Genomic DNA, 21408 nt, shown 5'->3' on the forward strand with positions numbered 1-21408 from the left:
AGAGATACAGGGGGAGAGAGAGAGATACAGGGAGACAGAGAGAGAGATACAGGGGGAAAGAGAGAGATACAGGGGGAAAGAGAGAGATACAGGGGGAGAGAGAGAGATACAGGGAGACAGAGAGATACAAAGGGGGGAGGGAGAGAGAGATATACTAGGAGAGATACAGGGGGAGTGAGAGAGAGATACAGGGGGGGGGAGAGGGAGTGCTATCTGACTAGGTGCTATATATATCGCCTTGAAACAACTCTCTCCCCCCCCCCCTCCCCTATCTCCCCTATCTAGCAACACCCATATCTCAGTGTCAGGAGGGAGCGACCGCCACCTTTCGGTACGAGGGGGGTAACGCGAGCCATGTTAGAGTGGCGTTACCTCTCCGTTTACTTTTGACTAGCGGGCGTTGATTTCAGCTCCAGGGGGGGGGGGGACAGGGGTGGCGGAGACTCGCTGCACCCGAGATATACTTCCCTGGGAAGGTGATATCTATTTAAAGGCCCCCGGCCAATAGGAAGCTGTGACGTGTGTGTACGTGTGTGTGTGTGTGTGTGTGTGTGTGTGTGTGTGTGTGTGTGTGTATATATATATATATATATATATATCTTTGTATATCAGTATTGCTTGACCTGAAGAAGAGAGGAGAACTCTCGAAAGCTTGTCTTATGACATAAATTGTTAGTCCAATAAAAAAGGTATCACCGAATACTGAAGAACTCATTTATTCTGCACTATCGCAACTGGACTAACACGGCTATTTTCTGCTTTATATATATATATATATATATATATATATATAGCAACTGTACCACACATACTCACACACACACTTTCCCACACTCAAACACTCACTTACCCCCCCCCCTCACACTTACCCAAAAACGCACACACAAACACACACACACTTACACACATACTTACCCACACACTTACTTACTTACACAGACACACACACTTACACAAACACACTTACCCAGACCCATAAACACTTACCCAGACACGTGTGTGTACACACACACACACACACACACACACACACACACACACACACACACACACACACACACACACACACACACACACACACACACACACACACACACACACACACACACACACACTTCCCGTTGCCATGGCTGCAGCCACAGCATCACGTGACAGGGAAGATGTCAGGCGGTTCACAGGCCGGCTTCACTGGGTCACTTCCGGGAGGGAGTGGGCGGAGTCACAGGCCGGCTTCACCGGGTCACTTCCGGGAGGGAGTGGGCGGAGTCACAGGCCGGCTTCACTGGGTCACTTCCGGGAGGGAGTGGGCGGAGTCACAGGACAGGGAGACAGCATGGTGCTGCTCAGGGGCACAGTGAGTGATCACCGGGGGGTCATATAGTGTGTGTGTGTGTGTGTGTGTGTGTGTGTGTGTGTGTGTGTGTGTGTGTGTGTGTGTGTGTGTGTGTGTGTGTGTGTGTGTGTGTGTGTGTGTGTGTGTGTGTGTGTGTGTGTACACTGGGGATATATATATAGTGTCGGTGTGTATATGTACACTGGGGATATATATATAGTGTCGGTGTGTATATGTACACTGGGGATATATATATAGTGTCGGTGTGTATATGTACACTGGGGATATATATATATAGTGTCGGTGTGTATATGTACACTGGGGATATATATATAGTGTCGTTGTGTATATGTACACTGGGGATATATATAGTGTCGGTGTGTATATGTACACTGGGGATATATATATAGTGTCGGTGTGTATATGTACACTGGGGATATATATATAGTGTCGGTGTGTATATGTACACTGGGGATATATATATAGTGTCGTTGTGTATATGTACACTGGGGATATATATAGTGTCGGTGTGTATATGTACACTGGGGATATATATATAGTGTCGTTGTGTGTATGCGCACTGGGGATATAGTGTCAGTGTGTATATGTACACTGGGGATATAGTGTCAGTGTGTATATGTACACTGGGGATATAGTGTCAGTGTGTATATGTACACTGGGGATATATATAGTGTCGGTGTGTATATGTACACTGGGGATATATATATAGTGTCAGTGTGTATATGTACACTGGGGATATATATATAGTGTCGTTGTGTGTATGCGCACTGGGGATATAGTGTCAGTGTGTATATGTACACTGGGGATATATATAGTGTCGGTGTGTATATGTACACTGGGGATATATATATAGTGTCGGTGTGTATATGTACACTGGGGATATATATAGTGTCGGTGTGTATATGTGCACTGGGGATATATATAGTGTCGGTGTGTATATGTACACTGGGGATATATATAGTGTCGGTGTGTATGTGTACACTGGGGATATATATAGTGTCGGTGTGTACGTGTACACTGGGGATATATATAGTGTCGGTGTGTATATGTGCACTGGGGATATATATAGTGTCGGTGTGTACATGTACACTGGGGATATATATAGTGTCGTTGTGTGTACATGTGCACTGGGGCTATATATAGTGTCGGTGTGTATATGTACACTGGGGATATATATAGTGTCGGTGTGTATATGTACACTGGGGATATATATAGTGTCGGTGTGTATATGTACACTGGGGATATATATAGTGTCGTTGTGTGTACATGTGCACTGGGGCTATATATAGTGTCGGTGTGTATATGTACACTGGGGATATATATAGTGTCGTTGTGTGTACATGTACACTGGGGATATATATAGTGTCGGTGTGTATATGTGCACTGGGGATATATATAGTGTCGGTGTGTATATGCACTGGGGATATATATAGTGTCGTTGTGTGTACATGTACACTGGGGATATATATATAGTGTCGGTGTGTATATGTACACTGGGGATATATATAGTGTCGGTGTGTATATGCACTGGGGATATATATAGTGTCGTTGTGTGTACATGTGCACTGGGGCTATATATAGTGTCGGTGTGTATATGTACACTGGGGATATATATAGTGTCGGTGTGTATATGTACACTGGGGATATATATATATAGTGTCGGTGTGTATATGTACACTGGGGATATATATAGTGTCGGTGTGTATGTGTACACTGGGGATATATATATATAGTGTCAGTGTGTATGTGTACACTGGGGATATATATATAGTGTCGTGTGTATACGTACACTGGGGATATATATATATAGTGTCGGTGTGTATGTGTACACTGGGGATATATATATAGTGTCGTGTGTATATGTACACTGGGGATATATATATATAGTGTCGGTGTGTATATGTACACTGGGGATATATATATAGTGTCGTTGTGTGTATGCGCACTGGGGATATAGTGTCAGTGTGTATATGTGCACTGGGGATATATATAGTGTCGGTGTGTATGTGTACACTGGGGATATACAGTATATATATATATATATATATATATATAGTGTCGGTGTGTATATGTACACTGGGGATATATATAGTGTCGGTGTGTATATGTACACTGGGGATATATATAGTGTCGTTGTGTGTACATGTGCACTGGGGATATATATAGTGTCGGTGTGTATGTGTACACTGGGGATATATATAGTGTCAGTGTGTATATGTGCACTGGGGATATATATAGTGTCAGTGTGTATATGTGCACTGGGGATATATATAGTGTCGGTGTGTATGTGTACACTGGGGATATATATAGTGTCAGTGTGTATATGTGCACTGGGGATATATATAGTGTCGGTGTGTATATGTACACTGGGGATATATATAGTGTCGGTGTGTATATGCACTGGGGATATATATAGTGTCGGTGTGTATATGCACTGGGGATATATATAGTGTCGGTGTGTATATGCACTGGGGATATATATATATAGTGTCGGTGTGTACATGTGCACTGGGGATATATATAGTGTCGGTGTGTATGTGTACACTGGGGATATATATAGTGTCGGTGTGTATGTGTACACTGGGGATATATATAGTGTCGGTGTGTATGTGTACACTGGGGATATATATAGTGTCGGTGTGTATATGTACACTGGGGATATATATAGTGTCGGTGTGTATATGTACACTGGGGATATATATAGTGTCGGTGTGTATATGCACTGGGGATATATATAGTGTCGGTGTGTACATGTACACTGGGGATATATATAGTGTCGGTGTGTATATGCACTGGGGATATATATAGTGTCGTTGTGTACATGTACACTGGGGATATATATAGTGTCGGTGTGTATATGTGCACTGGGGATATATATAGTGTCGGTGTGTATATGTGCACTGGGGATATATATAGTGTCGGTGTGTATATGTGCACTGGGGATATATATAGTGTCGGTGTGTACATGTACACTGGGGATATATATAGTGTCGTTGTGTGTACATGTGCACTGGGGCTATATATAGTGTCGGTGTGTATATGTACACTGGGGATATATATAGTGTCGGTGTGTATATGTACACTGGGGATATATATAGTGTCGGTGTGTATATGTACACTGGGGATATATATAGTGTCGTTGTGTGTACATGTGCACTGGGGCTATATATAGTGTCGGTGTGTATATGTACACTGGGGATATATATAGTGTCGTTGTGTGTACATGTACACTGGGGATATATATAGTGTCGGTGTGTATATGTGCACTGGGGATATATATAGTGTCGTTGTGTGTACATGTACACTGGGGATATATATAGTGTCGGTGTGTATATGTGCACTGGGGATATATATAGTGTCGTTGTGTGTACATGTACACTGGGGATATATATAGTGTCGGTGTGTATATGTGCACTGGGGATATATATAGTGTCGGTGTGTATATGCACTGGGGATATATATAGTGTCGTTGTGTGTACATGTACACTGGGGATATATATATAGTGTCGGTGTGTATATGTACACTGGGGATATATATAGTGTCGGTGTGTATATGCACTGGGGATATATATAGTGTCGTTGTGTGTACATGTACACTGGGGATATATATATAGTGTCGTTGTGTGTACATGTGCACTGGGGATATATATAGTGTCGGTGTGTATATGCACTGGGGATATATATAGTGTCGTTGTGTGTACATGTGCACTGGGGCTATATATGGTGTCGGTGTGTATATGTACACTGGGGATATATATAGTGTCGGTGTGTATATGTACACTGGGGATATATATATATATATAGTGTCGGTGTGTATATGTACACTGGGGATATATATAGTGTCGGTGTGTATGTGTACACTGGGGATATATATATATAGTGTCAGTGTGTATATGTACACTGGGGATATATATATAGTGTCGTGTGTATACGTACACTGGGGATATATATATATATATAGTGTCGGTGTGTATGTGTACACTGGGGATATATATATAGTGTCGTGTGTATATGTACACTGGGGATATATATATAGTGTCGTTGTGTGTATGCGCACTGGGGATATAGTGTCAGTGTGTATATGTGCACTGGGGATATATATAGTGTCGGTGTGTATGTGTACACTGGGGATATACAGTATATAGATATATATATATAGATATAGTGTCGGTGTGTGTATGTGCACTGGGGATATATATAGTGTCGTTGTGTGTATGCGCACTGGGGATATAGTGTCAGTGTGTATATGTGCACTGGGGATATATATAGTGTCGGTGTGTATGTGTACACTGGGGATATACAGTATATAGATATATATATATATAGATATAGTGTCGGTGTGTGTATGTGCACTGGGGATATATATAGTGTCGGTGTGTACATGTGCACTGGGGATATATATAGTGTCGGTGTGTATGTGTACACTGGGGATATATATAGTGTCGGTGTGTACATGTACACTGGGGATATATATAGTGTCGGTGTGTATATGTACACTGGGGATATATATATATAGTGTCGGTGTGTATATGTGCACTGGGGATATATATATAGTGTCGGTGTGTACATGTGCACTGGGGATATATATAGTGTCAGTGTGTACATGTACACTGGGGATATATATATATATAGTGTCGGTGTGTATATGTGCACTGGGGATATATATATAGTGTCGGTGTGTACATGTACACTGGGGATATATATAGTGTCGGTGTGTATATGTACACTGGGGATATATATATAGTGTCGGTGTGTATATGTACACTGGGGCTATATATAGTGTCGGTGTGTACATGTACACTGGGGATATATATAGTGTCGGTGTGTATGTGTACACTGGGGATATATATAGTGTCAGTGTGTATATGTGCACTGGGGATATATATAGTGTCGGTGTGTATATGTGCACTGGGGATATATATAGTGTCGTTGTGTGTATATGTACACTGGGGATATATATAGTGTCGGTGTGTATGTGTACACTGGGGATATATATAGTGTCGGTGTGTATATGTACACTGGGGATATATATAGTGTCGTTGTGTGTACATGTGCACTGGGGCTATATATAGTGTCGGTGTGTACATGTACACTGGGGATATATATAGTGTCGGTGTGTACATGTACACTGGGGATATATATAGTGTCGGTGTGTATATGTACACTGGGGATATATATAGTGTCGGTGTGTATATGTACACTGGGGATATATATAGTGTCGGTGTGTATATGTACACTGGGGATATATATAGTGTCGTTGTGTGTATATGTACACTGGGGATATATATAGTGTCGGTGTGTACATGTGCACTGGGGATATATATAGTGTCGGTGTGTATATGTACACTGGGGATATATATAGTGTCGGTGTGTATATGTACACTGGGGATATATATAGTGTCGTTGTGTGTATATGTACACTGGGGATATATATAGTGTCGGTGTGTACATGTGCACTGGGGATATATATAGTGTCGGTGTGTATATGTGCACTGGGGATATATATAGTGTCGGTGTGTACATGTACACTGGGGATATATATAGTGTCGGTGTGTACATGTGCACTGGGGATATATATAGTGTCGGTGTGTATGTGTACACTGGGGATATATATAGTGTCGGTGTGTATGTGTACACTGGGGATATATATAGTGTCGGTGTGTATATGTACACTGGGGATATATATAGTGTCGGTGTGTATATGCACTGGGGATATATATAGTGTCGTTGTGTGTACATGTGCACTGGGGATATATATAGTGTCGGTGTGTACATGTACACTGGGGATATATATAGTGTCGGTGTGTATATGTGCACTGGGGATATATATAGTGTCGGTGTGTATATGTACACTGGGGATATATATAGTGTCGGTGTGTACATGTACACTGGGGATATATATAGTGTCGTTGTGTATATGTACACTGGGGATATATATAGTGTCGGTGTGTACATGTACACTGGGGATATATATAGTGTCGTTGTGTGTACATGTGCACTGGGGATATATATAGTGTCGGTGTGTATGTGTACACTGGGGATATATATAGTGTCGGTGTGTATATGTACACTGGGGATATATATAGTGTCGTTGTGTGTACATGTACACTGGGGATATATATAGTGTCGGTGTGTATATGTGCACTGGGGATATATATAGTGTCGGTGTGTATATGTACACTGGGGATATATATAGTGTCGGTGTGTATATGTGCACTGGGGATATATATAGTGTCGTTGTGTGTACATGTACACTGGGGATATATATATAGTGTCGGTGTGTATATGTACACTGGGGATATATATAGTGTCGGTTTGTATATGTACACTGGGGATATATATATAGTGTCGGTGTGTATATGTACACTGGGGATATATATAGTGTCAGTGTGTATGTGTACACTGGGGATATATATAGTGTCGGTTTGTACATGTACACTGGGGATATATATAGTGTCGGTGTGTATATGCACTGGGGATATATATAGTGTCGTTGTGTGTACATGTGCACTGGGGCTATATATAGTGTCGGTGTGTATATGTACACTGGGGATATATATAGTGTCGGTGTGTATATGTACACTGGGGATATATATAGTGTCGGTGTGTATATGTACACTGGGGATATATATAGTGTCGGTGTGTATATGTGCACTGGGGATATATATAGTGTCGGTGTGTATATGTACACTGGGGATATATATAGTGTCGGTGTGTATATGTACACTGGGGCTATATATAGTGTCGGTGTGTATATGCACACTGGGGCTATATATAGTGTCGGTGTGTATATGTGCACTGGGGATATATATAGTGTCGGTGTGTATATGCACTGGGGATATATATAGTGTCGTTGTGTGTACATGTGCACTGGGGCTATATATAGTGTCGGTGTGTATATGTACACTGGGGATATATATAGTGTCGGTGTGTATATGTACACTGGGGATATATATATATAGTGTCGGTGTGTATATGTGCACTGGGGATATATATAGTGTCGGTGTGTATATGTACACTGGGGATATATATAGTGTCGGTGTGTATATGTACACTGGGGATATATATAGTGTCGGTGTGTATATGTGCACTGGGGATATATATAGTGTCGGTGTGTATATGTACACTGGGGCTATATATAGTGTCGGTGTGTATATGTACACTGGGGATATATATAGTGTCGTTGTGTGTACATGTGCACTGGGGCTATATATAGTGTCGGTGTGTATATGTACACTGGGGATATATATAGTGTCGTTGTGTGTACATGTACACTGGGGATATATATAGTGTCGGTGTGTATATGTACACTGGGGATATATATATAGTGTCGTGTGTATATGTGCACTGGGGCTATATATAGTGTCGGTGTGTATATGTACACTGGGGATATATATAGTGTCGGTGTGTATATGTACACTGGGGATATATATAGTGTCGGTGTGTATATGTGCACTGGGGATATATATAGTGTCGGTGTATATATGTACACTGGGGCTATATATAGTGTCGGTGTGTATATGTACACTGGGGATATATATAGTGTCGTTGTGTGTACATGTGCACTGGGGCTATATATAGTGTCGGTGTGTATATGTACACTGGGGATATATATAGTGTCGTTGTGTGTACATGTACACTGGGGATATATATAGTGTCGGTGTGTATATGTACACTGGGGATATATATAGTGTCGGTGTGTATGTGTACACTGGGGATATATATATAGTGTCGTGTGTATATGTGCACTGGGGATATATATAGTGTCGGTGTGTATATGTACACTGGGGATATATATAGTGTCGGTGTGTATATGTGCACTGGGGATATATATATATAGTGTCGGTGTGTATGTGTACACTGGGGATATATATAGTGTCGTTGTGTATATGTACACTGGGGATATATATAGTGTCGGTGTGTATATGCACTGGGGATATATATAGTGTCGTTGTGTGTACATGTGCACTGGGGCTATATATAGTGTCGGTGTGTATATGTACACTGGGGATATATATAGTGTCGGTGTGTATATGTACACTGGGGATATATATATATATAGTGTCGGTGTGTATATGTACACTGGGGATATATATAGTGTCGGTGTGTATATGTACACTGGGGATATATATATATAGTGTCGGTGTGTATATGTACACTGGGGATATATATAGTGTCGGTGTGTATGTGTACACTGGGGATATATATATATAGTGTCAGTGTGTATATGTACACTGGGGATATATATATAGTGTCGTGTGTATACGTACACTGGGGATATATATATATAGTGTCGGTGTGTATGTGTACACTGGGGATATATATATATAGTGTCGTGTGTATACGTACACTGGGGATATATATATATAGTGTCGGTGTGTATGTGTACACTGGGGATATATATAGTGTCGGTGTGTATGTGTACACTGGGGATATATATATAGTGTCGTGTGTATACGTACACTGGGGATATATATATATAGTGTCGGTGTGTATACGTACACTGGGGATATATATATAGTGTCGTGTGTATACGTACACTGGGGATATATATATATAGTGTCGGTGTGTATGTGTACACTGGGGATATATATAGTGTCGGTGTGTATGTGTACACTGGGGATATATATATATAGTGTCAGTGTGTATGTGTACACTGGGGATATATATATATAGTGTCGGTGTGTATACGTACACTGGGGATATATATATATAGTGTCAGTGTGTATGTGTACACTGGGGATATATATATAGTGTCGTGTGTATATGTACACTGGGGATATATATATATAGTGTCGGTGTGTATATGTACACTGGGGATATATATATAGTGTCGTTGTGTGTATGCGCACTGGGGATATAGTGTCAGTGTGTATATGTACACTGGGGATATAGTGTCAGTGTGTATATGTGCACTGGGGATATATATAGTGTCGGTGTGTATGTGTACACTGGGGATATACAGTATATAGATATATATATATAGATATAGTGTCGGTGTGTGTATGTACACTGGGGATATATATAGTGTCGGTGTGTATATGTACACTGGGGATATATATAGTGTCGTTGTGTACGTGTACACTGGGGATATATATAGTGTCGGTGTGTATGTGTACACTGGGGATATATATAGTGTCGGTGTGTATGTGTACACTGGGGATATATATATATAGTGTCGGTGTGTACATGTGCACTGGGGATATATATATATAGTGTCGGTGTGTATATGTACACTGGGGATAGATATAGTGTCGGTGTGTATGTGTGCACTGGGGATATATATACTGTCGGTGTGTATGTGTACACTGGGGATATATATATAGTGTCGGTGTGTGTGTGTACACTGGGGATATATATAGTGTCGGTGTGTATGTGTACACTGGGGATATATATACTGTCGGTGTGTATGTGTACACTGGGGATATATATACTGTCGGTGTGTATGTGTACACTGGGGATATATATAGTGTCGGTGTGTATACGTACACTGGGGATATATATAGTGTCGGTGTGTGTGTGTACACTGGGGATATATATAGTGTCAGTGTGTATGTGTACACTGGGGATATATATAGTGTCGGTGTGTATATGTACACTGGGGATATATATAGTGTCAGTGTGTATGTGTACACTGGGGATATATATAGTGTCGGTGTGTATATGTGCACTGGGGATATATATAGTGTCGGTGTGTATATGTACACTGGGGATATATATAGTGTCGGTGTGTATGTGTACACTGGGGATATTTATAGTGTCGGTGTGTATGTGTACACTGGGGATATATATAGTGTCGGTGTGTATATGTACACTGGGGATATATATATATAGTGTCGGTGTGTATGTGTACACTGGGGATATATATAGTGTCGGTGTGTGTGTACACTGGGGATATATATAGTGTCGGTGTGTATACGTACACTGGGGATATATATAGTGTCGGTGTGTATATGTACACTGGGGATATATATAGTGTCGGTGTGTATATGTACACTGGGGATATATATAGTGTCGGTGTGTATATGTACACTGGGGATATATATAGTGTCGGTGTGTATGTGTACACTGGGGATATTTATAGTGTCGGTGTGTATACGTACACTGGGGATATATATAGTGTCGGTGTGTATACGTACACTGGGGATATATATAGTGTCGGTGTGTATATGTACACTGGGGATATATATAGTGTCGGTGTGTATATGTACACTGGGGATATATATAGTATCGGTGTGTATATGTACACTGGGGATATATATAGTGTCGGTGTGTATATGTACACTGGGGATATATATAGTGTCGGTGTGTATATGTACACTGGGGATATATATAGTGTCAGTGTGTATGTGTACACTGGGGATATATATAGTGTCGGTGTGTATGTGTACACTGGGGATATATATAGTGTCGGTGTGTATACGTACACTGGGGATATATATAGTGTCGGTGTGTATATGTACACTGGGGATATATATATATATAGTGTCGGTGTGTATGTACACTGGGGATATATATAGTGTCGGTGTGTACATGTACACTGGGGATATATATAGTGTCGGTGTGTATGTGTACACTGGGGATATATATAGTGTTGGTGTATGTACACTGGGGATATATATAGTGTCGGTGTGTATATGTACACTGGGGATATATATAGTGTCGGTGTGTACATGTACACTGGGGATATATATAGTGTCGGTGTGTATGTGTACACTGGGGATATATATAGTGTCGGTGTGTATACGTACACTGGGGATATATATAGTGTCGTGTGTATGTGTACACTGGGGATATATATAGTGTCGGTGTGTATATGTACACTGGGGATATATATAGTGTCGGTGTGTACATGTGCACTGGGGATATATATATAGTGTCGGTGTGTGTGTGTACACTGGGGATATATATATAGTGTCGGTGTGTACATGTGCACTGGGGATATATATATAGTGTCGGTGTGTGCGTGTACACTGGGGATATTTATAGTGTCGGTGTGTGTATATGTACACTGGGGATATATATAGTGTCGGTGTGTATATGTACACTGGGGATATATATAGTGTCGGTGTGTATACGTACACTGGGGATATATATAGTGTCGGTGTGTATGTGTACACTGGGGATATATATAGTGTCGGTGTGTATGTGTACACTGGGGATATATATATAGTGTCGGTGTGTGCGTGTACACTGGGGATATATATAGTGTCGGTGTGTGTGTGTGCACTGGGGATATATATAGTGTCGGTGTGTATGTGTACACTGGGGATATATATAGTGTCAGTGTGTATGTGTACACTGGGGATATATATATAGTGTCGGTGTGTGCGTGTACACTGGGGATATATATAGTGTCGGTGTGTATGTGTACACTGGGGATATATATAGTGTCGGTGTGTATGTGTACACTGGGGATATATATAGTGTCGGTGTGTATACGTACACTGGGGATATATATAGTGTCGGTGTGTATGTGTACACTGGGGATATATATAGTGTCGGTGTGTACATGTACACTGGGGATATATATAGTGTCGGTGTGTATGTGTACACTGGGGATATATATAGTGTCGGTGTGTATGTGTACACTGGGGATATATATAGTGTCGGTGTGTACATGTACACTGGGGATATATATAGTGTCGGTGTGTATATGTACACTGGGGATATATATAGTGTCGGTGTGTATGTGTACACTGGGGATATATATAGTGTCGGTGTGTGTGTGTATGTGTGCACTGGGGATATATATAGTGTCGGTGTGTATACGTACACTGGGGATATATATAGTGTCGGTGTGTATATGTACACTGGGGATATATATAGTGTCGGTGTGTATGTGTGCACTGGGGCTATATATAGTGTCGGTGTGTACGTGTGCACTGGGGATATATATAGTGTCGGTGTGTATATGTACACTGGGGATATATATAGTGTCGGTGTGTACATGTGCACTGGGGATATATATAGTGTCAGTGTGTATGTGTACACTGGGGATATATATATAGTGTCGGTGTGTATGTGTACACTGGGGATATATATATAGTGTCGGTGTGTATGTGTACACTGGGGATATATATAGTGTCGGTGTGTATGTGTACACTGGGGATATATATAGTGTCGGTGTGTATATGTACACTGGGGATATATATATAGTGTCGGTGTGTATGTGTACACTGGGGATATATATAGTGTCGGTGTGTATGTGTACACTGGGGATATATATAGTGTCGGTGTGTATGTGTACACTGGGGATATATATAGTGTCGGTGTGTATGTGTACACTGGGGATATATATAGTGTCGGTGTGTATGTGTACACTGGGGATATATATAGTGTCGGTGTGTATATGTACACTGGGGATATATATAGTGTCGGTGTGTGTATGTACACTGGGGATATATATAGTGTCGGTGTGTATACGTACACTGGGGATATAGTGTCAGTGTGTATATGTACACTGGGGATATATATAGTGTCGGTGTGTGTGTGTACACTGGGGATATATATAGTGTCAGTGTGTATATGTACACTGGGGATATATATATATATAGTGTCGGTGTGTGTATGTACACTGGGGATATATATAGTGTCAGTGTGTGTGTGTACACTGGGGATATATATAGTGTCAGTGTGTATATGTACACTGGGGATATATATATATATAGTGTCGGTGTGTATGTGTACACTGGGGATATATATAGTGTCAGTGTGTGTGTGTACACTGGGGATATATATAGTGTCAGTGTGTATATGTACACTGGGGATATATATAGTGTCGGTGTGTATGTGTACACTGGGGATATATATACTGTCGGTGTGTATATGTACACTGGGGATATATATAGTGTCAGTGTGTATGTGTACACTGGGGATATATATATAGTGTCGGTGTGTGTGTACACTGGGGATATATATAGTGTCGGTGTGTGTATGCGCACTGGGGATATATATAGTGTCAGTGTGTATATGTACACTGGGGATATATATAGTGTCGGTGTGTATATGTACACTGGGGATATATATAGTGTCGGTGTGTATATGTACACTGGGGATATATATAGTGTCGGTGTGTATATGTACACTGGGGATATATATAGTGTCGGTGTGTATATGTACACTGGGGATATATATAGTGTCGGTGTGTATATGTACACTGGGGATATATATAGTGTCGGTGTGTATATGTACACTGGGGATATATATAGTGTCGGTGTGTATACGTACACTGGGGATATATATAGTGTCGGTGTGTATGTGTACACTGGGGATATATATAGTGTCGGTGTGTATGTGTACACTGGGGATATATATAGTGTCGGTGTGTATGTGTACACTGGGGATATATATAGTGTCAGTGTGTATATGTACACTGGGGATATATATAGTGTCGGTGTGTATACGTACACTGGGGATATATATAGTGTCGGTGTGTATATGTACACTGGGGATATATATAGTGTCGGTGTGTGTGTGTACACTGGGGATATATATAGTGTCGGTGTGTATATGTACACTGGGGATATATATAGTGTCGGTGTGTATATGTACACTGGGGATATATATAGTGTCGGTGTGTATACGTACACTGGGGATATATATAGTGTCGGTGTGTATGTGTACACTGGGGATATATATAGTGTCGGTGTGTGTATGTGCACTGGGGATATATATAGTGTCGGTGTGTATGTGTACACTGGGGATATATATAGTGTCGGTGTGTATATGCGCACTGGGGATATAGTGTCGGTGTGTATATGCGCACTGGGGATATAGTGTCAGTGTGTATGTGTACACTGGGGATATATATAGTGTCGGTGTGTACATGTACACTGGGGATATATATAGTGTCGTTGTGTGTACATGTGCACTGGGGCTATATATAGTGTCGGTGTGTATATGTACACTGGGGATATATATAGTGTCGGTGTGTATATGTACACTGGGGATATATATAGTGTCGGTGTGTATATGTACACTGGGGATATATATAGTGTCGTTGTGTGTACATGTGCACTGGGGCTATATATAGTGTCGGTGTGTATATGTACACTGGGGATATATATAGTGTCGTTGTGTGTACATGTACACTGGGGATATATATAGTGTCGGTGTGTATATGTGCACTGGGGATATATATAGTGTCGTTGTGTGTACATGTACACTGGGGATATATATAGTGTCGGTGTGTATATGTGCACTGGGGATATATATAGTGTCGTTGTGTGTACATGTACACTGGGGATATATATAGTGTCGGTGTGTATATGTGCACTGGGGATATATATAGTGTCGGTGTGTATATGCACTGGGGATATATATAGTGTCGTTGTGTGTACATGTACACTGGGGATATATATATAGTGTCGGTGTGTATATGTACACTGGGGATATATATAGTGTCGGTGTGTATATGCACTGGGGATATATATAGTGTCGTTGTGTGTACATGTACACTGGGGATATATATATAGTGTCGTTGTGTGTACATGTGCACTGGGGATATATATAGTGTCGGTGTGTATATGCACTGGGGATATATATAGTGTCGTTGTGTGTACATGTGCACTGGGGCTATATATGGTGTCGGTGTGTATATGTACACTGGGGATATATATAGTGTCGGTGTGTATATGTACACTGGGGATATATATATATATATAGTGTCGGTGTGTATATGTACACTGGGGATATATATAGTGTCGGTGTGTATGTGTACACTGGGGATATATATATATAGTGTCAGTGTGTATATGTACACTGGGGATATATATATAGTGTCGTGTGTATACGTACACTGGGGATATATATATATATATAGTGTCGGTGTGTATGTGTACACTGGGGATATATATATAGTGTCGTGTGTATATGTACACTGGGGATATATATATAGTGTCGTTGTGTGTATGCGCACTGGGGATATAGTGTCAGTGTGTATATGTGCACTGGGGATATATATAGTGTCGGTGTGTATGTGTACACTGGGGATATACAGTATATAGATATATATATATAGATATAGTGTCGGTGTGTGTATGTGCACTGGGGATATATATAGTGTCGTTGTGTGTATGCGCACTGGGGATATAGTGTCAGTGTGTATATGTGCACTGGGGATATATATAGTGTCGGTGTGTATGTGTACACTGGGGATATACAGTATATAGATATATATATATATAGATATAGTGTCGGTGTGTGTATGTGCACTGGGGATATATATAGTGTCGGTGTGTACATGTGCACTGGGGATATATATAGTGTCGGTGTGTATGTGTACACTGGGGATATATATAGTGTCGGTGTGTACATGTACACTGGGGATATATATAGTGTCGGTGTGTATATGTACACTGGGGATATATATATATAGTGTCGGTGTGTATATGTGCACTGGGGATATATATATAGTGTCGGTGTGTACATGTGCACTGGGGATATATATAGTGTCAGTGTGTACATGTACACTGGGGATATATATATATATAGTGTCGGTGTGTATATGTGCACTGGGGATATATATATAGTGTCGGTGTGTACATGTACACTGGGGATATATATAGTGTCGGTGTGTATATGTACACTGGGGATATATATATAGTGTCGGTGTGTATATGTACACTGGGGCTATATATAGTGTCGGTGTGTACATGTACACTGGGGATATATATAGTGTCGGTGTGTATGTGTACACTGGGGATATATATAGTGTCAGTGTGTATATGTGCACTGGGGATATATATAGTGTCGGTGTGTATATGTGCACTGGGGATATATATAGTGTCGTTGTGTGTATATGTACACTGGGGATATATATAGTGTCGGTGTGTATGTGTACACTGGGGATATATATAGTGTCGGTGTGTATATGTACACTGGGGATATATATAGTGTCGTTGTGTGTACATGTGCACTGGGGCTATATATAGTGTCGGTGTGTACATGTACACTGGGGATATATATAGTGTCGGTGTGTACATGTACACTGGGGATATATATAGTGTCGGTGTGTATATGTACACTGGGGATATATATAGTGTCGGTGTGTATATGTACACTGGGGATATATATAGTGTCGTTGTGTGTATATGTACACTGGGGATATATATAGTGTCGGTGTGTACATGTGCACTGGGGATATATATAGTGTCGGTGTGTATATGTACACTGGGGATATATATAGTGTCGGTGTGTATATGTACACTGGGGATATATATAGTGTCGTTGTGTGTATATGTACACTGGGGATATATATAGTGTCGGTGTGTACATGTGCACTGGGGATATATATAGTGTCGGTGTGTATATGTGCACTGGGGATATATATAGTGTCGGTGTGTACATGTACACTGGGGATATATATAGTGTCGGTGTGTACATGTGCACTGGGGATATATATAGTGTCGGTGTGTATGTGTACACTGGGGATATATATAGTGTCGGTGTGTATGTGTACACTGGGGATATATATAGTGTCGGTGTGTATATGTACACTGGGGATATATATAGTGTCGGTGTGTATATGCACTGGGGATATATATAGTGTCGTTGTGTGTACATGTGCACTGGGGATATATATAGTGTCGGTGTGTACATGTACACTGGGGATATATATAGTGTCGGTGTGTATATGTGCACTGGGGATATATATAGTGTCGGTGTGTATATGTACACTGGGGATATATATAGTGTCGGTGTGTACATGTACACTGGGGATATATATAGTGTCGTTGTGTATATGTACACTGGGGATATATATAGTGTCGGTGTGTACATGTACACTGGGGATATATATAGTGTCGTTGTGTGTACATGTGCACTGGGGATATATATAGTGTCGGTGTGTATGTGTACACTGGGGATATATATAGTGTCGGTGTGTATATGTACACTGGGGATATATATAGTGTCGTTGTGTGTACATGTACACTGGGGATATATATAGTGTCGGTGTGTATATGTGCACTGGGGATATATATAGTGTCGGTGTGTATATGTACACTGGGGATATATATAGTGTCGGTGTGTATATGTGCACTGGGGATATATATAGTGTCGTTGTGTGTACATGTACACTGGGGATATATATATAGTGTCGGTGTGTATATGTACACTGGGGATATATATAGTGTCGGTTTGTATATGTACACTGGGGATATATATATAGTGTCGGTGTGTATATGTACACTGGGGATATATATAGTGTCAGTGTGTATGTGTACACTGGGGATATATATAGTGTCGGTGTGTACATGTACACTGGGGATATATATAGTGTCGGTGTGTATATGCACTGGGGATATATATAGTGTCGTTGTGTGTACATGTGCACTGGGGCTATATATAGTGTCGGTGTGTATATGTACACTGGGGATATATATAGTGTCGGTGTGTATATGTACACTGGGGATATATATAGTGTCGGTGTGTATATGTACACTGGGGATATATATAGTGTCGGTGTGTATATGTGCACTGGGGATATATATAGTGTCGGTGTGTATATGTACACTGGGGATATATATAGTGTCGGTGTGTATATGTACACTGGGGCTATATATAGTGTCGGTGTGTATATGCACACTGGGGCTATATATAGTGTCGGTGTGTATATGTGCACTGGGGATATATATAGTGTCGGTGTGTATATGCACTGGGGATATATATAGTGTCGTTGTGTGTACATGTGCACTGGGGCTATATATAGTGTCGGTGTGTATATGTACACTGGGGATATATATAGTGTCGGTGTGTATATGTACACTGGGGATATATATATATAGTGTCGGTGTGTATATGTGCACTGGGGATATATATAGTGTCGGTGTGTATATGTACACTGGGGATATATATAGTGTCGGTGTGTATATGTACACTGGGGATATATATAGTGTCGGTGTGTATATGTGCACTGGGGATATATATAGTGTCGGTGTGTATATGTACACTGGGGCTATATATAGTGTCGGTGTGTATATGTACACTGGGGATATATATAGTGTCGTTGTGTGTACATGTGCACTGGGGCTATATATAGTGTCGGTGTGTATATGTACACTGGGGATATATATAGTGTCGTTGTGTGTACATGTACACTGGGGATATATATAGTGTCGGTGTGTATATGTACACTGGGGATATATATATAGTGTCGTGTGTATATGTGCACTGGGGCTATATATAGTGTCGGTGTGTATATGTACACTGGGGATATATATAGTGTCGGTGTGTATATGTACACTGGGGATATATATAGTGTCGGTGTGTATATGTGCACTGGGGATATATATAGTGTCGGTGTATATATGTACACTGGGGCTATATATAGTGTCGGTGTGTATATGTACACTGGGGATATATATAGTGTCGTTGTGTGTACATGTGCACTGGGGCTATATATAGTGTCGGTGTGTATATGTACACTGGGGATATATATAGTGTCGTTGTGTGTACATGTACACTGGGGATATATATAGTGTCGGTGTGTATATGTACACTGGGGATATATATAGTGTCGGTGTGTATGTGTACACTGGGGATATATATATAGTGTCGTGTGTATATGTGCACTGGGGATATATATAGTGTCGGTGTGTATATGTACACTGGGGATATATATAGTGTCGGTGTGTATATGTGCACTGGGGATATATATATATAGTGTCGGTGTGTATGTGTACACTGGGGATATATATAGTGTCGTTGTGTATATGTACACTGGGGATATATATAGTGTCGGTGTGTATATGCACTGGGGATATATATAGTGTCGTTGTGTGTACATGTGCACTGGGGCTATATATAGTGTCGGTGTGTATATGTACACTGGGGATATATATAGTGTCGGTGTGTATATGTACACTGGGGATATATATATATATAGTGTCGGTGTGTATATGTACACTGGGGATATATATAGTGTCGGTGTGTATATGTACACTGGGGATATATATATATAGTGTCGGTGTGTATATGTACACTGGGGATATATATAGTGTCGGTGTGTATGTGTACACTGGGGATATATATATATAGTGTCAGTGTGTATATGTACACTGGGGATATATATATAGTGTCGTGTGTATACGTACACTGGGGATATATATATATAGTGTCGGTGTGTATGTGTACACTGGGGATATATATATATAGTGTCGTGTGTATACGTACACTGGGGATATATATATATAGTGTCGGTGTGTATGTGTACACTGGGGATATATATAGTGTCGGTGTGTATGTGTACACTGGGGATATATATATAGTGTCGTGTGTATACGTACACTGGGGATATATATATATAGTGTCGGTGTGTATACGTACACTGGGGATATATATATAGTGTCGTGTGTATACGTACACTGGGGATATATATATATAGTGTCGGTGTGTATGTGTACACTGGGGATATATATAGTGTCGGTGTGTATGTGTACACTGGGGATATATATATATAGTGTCAGTGTGTATGTGTACACTGGGGATATATATATATAGTGTCGGTGTGTATACGTACACTGGGGATATATATATATAGTGTCAGTGTGTATGTGTACACTGGGGATATATATATAGTGTCGTGTGTATATGTACACTGGGGATATATATATATAGTGTCGGTGTGTATATGTACACTGGGGATATATATATAGTGTCGTTGTGTGTATGCGCACTGGGGATATAGTGTCAGTGTGTATATGTACACTGGGGATATAGTGTCAGTGTGTATATGTGCACTGGGGATATATATAGTGTCGGTGTGTATGTGTACACTGGGGATATACAGTATATAGATATATATATATAGATATAGTGTCGGTGTGTGTATGTACACTGGGGATATATATAGTGTCGGTGTGTATATGTACACTGGGGATATATATAGTGTCGTTGTGTACGTGTACACTGGGGATATATATAGTGTCGGTGTGTATGTGTACACTGGGGATATATATAGTGTCGGTGTGTATGTGTACACTGGGGATATATATATATAGTGTCGGTGTGTACATGTGCACTGGGGATATATATATATAGTGTCGGTGTGT

The 21408-nt window shown here is 40.6% G+C and overlaps 1 long non-coding RNA gene across 1 annotated transcript in view; it reads left to right on the plus strand.

Moving 5' to 3' along the window:
• Positions 1–1214: 1214 nt before the first annotated feature.
• LOC142475844 (uncharacterized) overlaps positions 1215–21408 on the plus strand; it is a 44474-nt gene continuing 24280 nt past the window's right edge. The window contains exon 1 of the long non-coding RNA XR_012791189.1: positions 1215–1354. This is a non-coding gene — a long non-coding RNA (uncharacterized LOC142475844). The remainder of the gene's footprint in view (positions 1355–21408) is intronic.

The sequence above is a fragment of the Ascaphus truei genome, unplaced genomic scaffold (assembly GCF_040206685.1).
Source record: "Ascaphus truei isolate aAscTru1 unplaced genomic scaffold, aAscTru1.hap1 HAP1_SCAFFOLD_1416, whole genome shotgun sequence".
Lineage (NCBI taxonomy): Eukaryota > Metazoa > Chordata > Amphibia > Anura > Ascaphidae > Ascaphus > Ascaphus truei.